The 4,829-nt window shown below is 43.9% G+C and overlaps 1 pseudogene; it reads left to right on the forward strand.

The window, feature by feature from the left end:
- Positions 1-3,367: 3,367 nt before the first annotated feature.
- On the forward strand, positions 3,368-3,958 carry LOC103083519 (nuclear pore glycoprotein p62 pseudogene; annotated as a pseudogene).
- Positions 3,959-4,829: the final 871 nt, after the last annotated feature.

Below are 4,829 nucleotides of genomic sequence, written 5' to 3' on the forward strand. Positions count from 1 at the left end.
AAAGCAGAGGTAGTGTGTGTGTGTGTGCATGCGTGTGTGGTATATGTGTCATGCAAGCATGTGTGTACATGTGTGGGTGTGTGTATAAATTCTAGAACTAAATTTCATTAGCTACTAAGTCTAATAAAAATTTCTACCTAGATTGGGATCGCATACTACATGGTAGCTCTGCCTTCACATTATTAGAAATCCAGGAACCCTCAACCTTGCTCGCCCGTTCTGCCAGGAGAGACCTCTTCCTTCCATAGATGTTTGCAAATGTGTTTTCACCATGATTCTGCAAGCTCTGCTCTGGCATTCATACTGTCTGATTTGTAATATGTTAAAATTCCTCTCACTTAATTATCACTAAAATGTGGCTTTTCTTCCAACATGTTTTATCTCATTCTTGTGCTCTAAGTCATGGTAATTAATTTGACTGAAACTCCTCATTAATCAGGCGGAAGTTAAGCTGTGCAGATTCTGGTAATCTGGATCTCCTTTCTTGCCCTAAATCATCTAAGTGCCAAAGGGGTACAGTCTCTGTTGCTTCCTCAGGTCAGAAATACATTAGCTTTTATTGAGGAAATTTCCAAGTCACTTGTGAATCTTAGCAACAGCTCCTGTGACCCTGGCCTTGAGGGTATAATTATCTTTACAGTTTTTGACTGAGCATCTGTCTCCCTTTGTTAAAAATGTGTTCATTGGTTGTGTGACAGGAAAGTCCACCCACCCTGCCTTTCACAGCAAAGACTTATTTAAAGAAGGGGTTCTCTGGTAAAAATAACTCAAGGCAGAGAGATGTGCAAGATAATGAACAAAAGATGCTAAGCAAAGGTTAATTGGGGAACAGCAGAAAGGCTGGCTGCATCTGAAATTATGCGCTTTGAGGCCAGTCCACAGTGGTCTCCTCTCCTTTGAAACCCCCAAGCTCTGTGCTGGGATTAGGAACTGTTTCAGGGAGATGCCAAGATTTCCTCCAGGACTGCAGAATGGGAGGGTGTCAGCTCTCTGCTCCCATACCAAAAATGGTCTATGGAGCTGGGTAAGGATGTTTACACAGGTAAGAATAGCAATAATAATGCATTAATGATGCCCCCAGAAGAGAAATAATGATGCTTGGATTTTCCATTAGGGAGGCATTGGATGGTGGGAGGAGAGGAAGGGGAAGAGATATGAGTCCCTGCCAGAGGTGCTGGGTAAAGGGACACTGGGGAGTGTATATGCACAATTGGACAAGGGAGTTGGGACCATGCATGCTGTGAGTTTACTGGGACAATTTCCATATGAAATTCCATGAGGAAGTATGAGGGGAAGGGAGCCCCTGAACAGTGGCTTCTACTCTCACAGTGACCTACAGAGAAGGCTTAGAGAAAGCAGTATTGAAAGAAAAACCCATGGCTATCTGTACCCTGGCAGAGCTGATGGAAGTTCTCTGGCCGGCACTGGATTCTATGGTGGTTGCTCTCAAACCATGGTCAGGGAAGCAGCCCTGCTCCATGTCGCCAAGTACCAGAGGGTCGGGCTAGTTATGTGGGCTGCACTTGGGTGTTTGGGAAAGAGAAAATTGGAGGGTAAGCTGAGCACAGGATGGAGGAGGAGCTCAGAGGCAGAGGAACCAGGAAGAATTCTCTAGAGCCACAGGGAACTTGGGCTAAAAATCAGGGATGAAGCATCCATTTACTGTTGATGGTTCTTGTTTTTAGAATATGGCTTGGTGAGGACAGAGGTTTTCCAGGAAGCATTCGCCATATTCATGGCCACTTGGCAGCTATAGGCCAAGTTATCAAGGGATATCACTCACCTTCCTGGAGTACAGCCCAAGCATATTTTGATGGGGGTGAGGCTGGTTTCTACCAATGTGTCTTGACCATCCCCATGCTGCAAGCTCACTCCTTCAGGGACAATAGGATTTCTCCCACCTCTGTGGTTAATTTGAGTGAAGAGAAGAAAACTGTTGATACCAACACCAAAGATGCGTGACGTGCCCCCGGGTGATGTCTGTGCTGTGGTTGGCAGTACAGAAATAACCCCAGAAGTGCAGCCAAAGAGCAGGACAATATTCCCAAGGCTACTGACACCAAAGTTCCCCAAGTCCCCACCGTCCAGCTGATAGGCTTGGTGCTCCTGGCTAACTCACATCCCTCCTTAATGGTATAATTGCTCCTGGATGGAAATTCAGGAGTGCTGAAACCCATCGGGGAATGCTTAGGGGGCTACAGACCAGAGATCCCAGCCCCCAACTGCACTAGGCTTGTCCCCAATGCAGACCCCATCCGCAACTTCATAGGTCATGAGCAGCTCCGGGCTTTCTCAATACAGATGACTTTTGCCCCAGGGACACTAGCCAACTAAGATTAAGGAAGAGCCTTGCCAGAGGATGTTGTACAGTGAGACCTCAAGTCACTACTGATTTGAAAACTTACAGAGGTGCACCCTATGGCTTGAGTAGAGTGTTACCATATCAAAGTGGGTTGTGTGATCCTGTAACCTCTGAGAAGCCGAAGCTCCCATTCTGGTGCATGTACTGGCTGGAGCAAGTGCCTCTGGCTGTCTCTGTCTTGAGGTCTCCATGGCCTGAGGTACCATTGGGCAACCCTCCTCCTGATATAGGCACTTGTGTGAGTACAACTTGAAGAGAGAAGCCTGCTTCAAAGTGAGCTGTTTGTGCCTCTTCAGCCCAAGACCTTCTGGAGGGATTAGTCAGTAGAAGCTTCAAGGTCTGTGAGCTTCTGAGAAATGTAAGGAGAGACTGAGAAAACTATAAACTATGATGCATGTGTTCCCCTTCACATGTGGAAGCATACTTGGATAGTGATACAACCACCAGTGCTGTAAGAAGTCTCCTAAAACTTTGCAGTCTGAGATGGATAATCACATCAAAAACCTCTGAACCCTCAGTTAGCATCACTCCAGTGGGGATGGACTCACTGTGTGCGCCGGCTCTTTCCAGCCCAAGAAGGCCCCGGCCAGCCTCTCTGGCTGTGCCGAAGTCTTGTCTGCCTTCCTATTTACTTCGGGGCACCACCATCAAGGGTTGGCTCCAGCATCTACTGTTGCTGCCACTACTAGTTCAAGCACCATGCAGTTTACCTCATTTTCAAATGCTTCTACCTTCACTGCTCCTACTGGGGTCTCATTTGGTGCCCCAACAACTTTGGCTGGAACACTTAGTGGTACAACTTTGGGACTGGGATTAAAATTCCCTGGAGCAGGTGGAGCAGCTCCTGTTGCATCTACTACAATGTCAACCACCACCACCACAGCCACCAGGGGCTTTACCTTGAATCTAAAACCACTGACATCAACTGAGATTAATAACACTGTTCAGGTTGCCATTACTTCTATACCTTTTACATTCACTGTTAATACAATCATAACTACTGTGATGACCTATGGTCAGCTGGATGGTCTGGCAAATAAATGGAGCCTTGAGTTAGAGGATCAAGAGAAACATTTTCTTCACCAGGCCACCCAGGTCAATGCTTGGGACCATACATTGATTGAGAATGGTGAGAAGATCACTGCTTTACATGGAGAAGTAGAAAAAGTGAAACTGGATCAGAAAAGGCTGGAAGAAGAATTGGATTTTATCCTGTCACAGCAGGAAGAGCTAGAAGATCTCTTGACCCTTTTAGAGGAGTCTGTAAAGGACCAGAGTGGGTCTATTTATCTGCAGCATTTAGATGAAGAACATGAGAGGACTTACTAGTTAGCAGAAAATGGAGATGCTCAGCTGAAACGAATGGCCCAAGGTCTCAAGGTCATTATTGAGCACCTGAATACATTTGGAAGTCCTGCTGACACTACTGATGTGCTCCAGCAGATCTGCAAAATGCTGAATGGTCACATGGACAGTCTACAATGGATTAATCAGACTTCAGGTATGTTGCAAAAGAAGGTAGAAGAGGTAACACAAGTTTTCGAGCATCATCATTGCAAGGAGCAGGAGTGCAATGTCAGGATTGCTCTTGATTGAATGACCCTATCTTCAGCATGTTGTTTTTGGATTATACATTACCTACACATTTTGATGGTGTTCATTAGAGTAGTATGTGCAGTCACTATTCAATATTTGGTGGAAAAAAAGTGTACATGTATTTTTTTTCCACTTAGATGTTGTACTGTTGGGAACTACAGAGTTTGGCTTTTAGTATCAGCAAATCAAAACTATATCAGCTCTCCAGGCAGAAACCTATTTGATGTCAACTCTGTGTGTGTGATTCATGGCTTACTCTCCCAGATACCATATCTTACTGCCAGCACACGTTGTCCTTTTCACTCCAACCAGATCATAGAGAAATGTTTCCCAAAAATTAGATACCAACCAGTCTTTACTGGGTACCTGTTAACATTCAATGTATAGTGTTTGCTACTGTAAAGTCTCTCTCCTAAAGGAACTTACTCTCTACATTGAGATATAATTAATGTCTGTCTGTATAAAAACAGTATAAAGCATACAATAAAGTGTGTTATGAATTACAGAAACTATGTTATAGAAATTCAGAGAAGGGAGGAAAAGTTAGGGTGGATTTGGGACTTGAATTAAGTTATTTTAAAAAGTGTATGGTTCAGGCAATTCATTTATTTTTGATGTACAGATAATCTGGTGTTTTACTTGGTTTTAGCATATGATTTATAGTTGTGTGTTTTGTGTATTTGTTTATTTGTTTTGCAAGAAAAAAGCCTGTCCTTAGCTTGGGAACAGTCTGATTTCTTGTGTTTCATGTTTTACCTAAGCCATAAATAAAGGTGACGCTCTGAAAAATAAAAGTGTAACACTAAAATAAACTACTCAAAAGTTTTTGAGTGACTCAAAAAAAAAAATCTCCAAATGACATCTCAGTTGG

Source organism: Lipotes vexillifer, unplaced genomic scaffold (assembly GCF_000442215.2).
Source record: "Lipotes vexillifer unplaced genomic scaffold, Lipotes_vexillifer_v1.1 scaffold72, whole genome shotgun sequence".
NCBI classification, from domain to species: domain Eukaryota; kingdom Metazoa; phylum Chordata; class Mammalia; order Artiodactyla; family Lipotidae; genus Lipotes; species Lipotes vexillifer.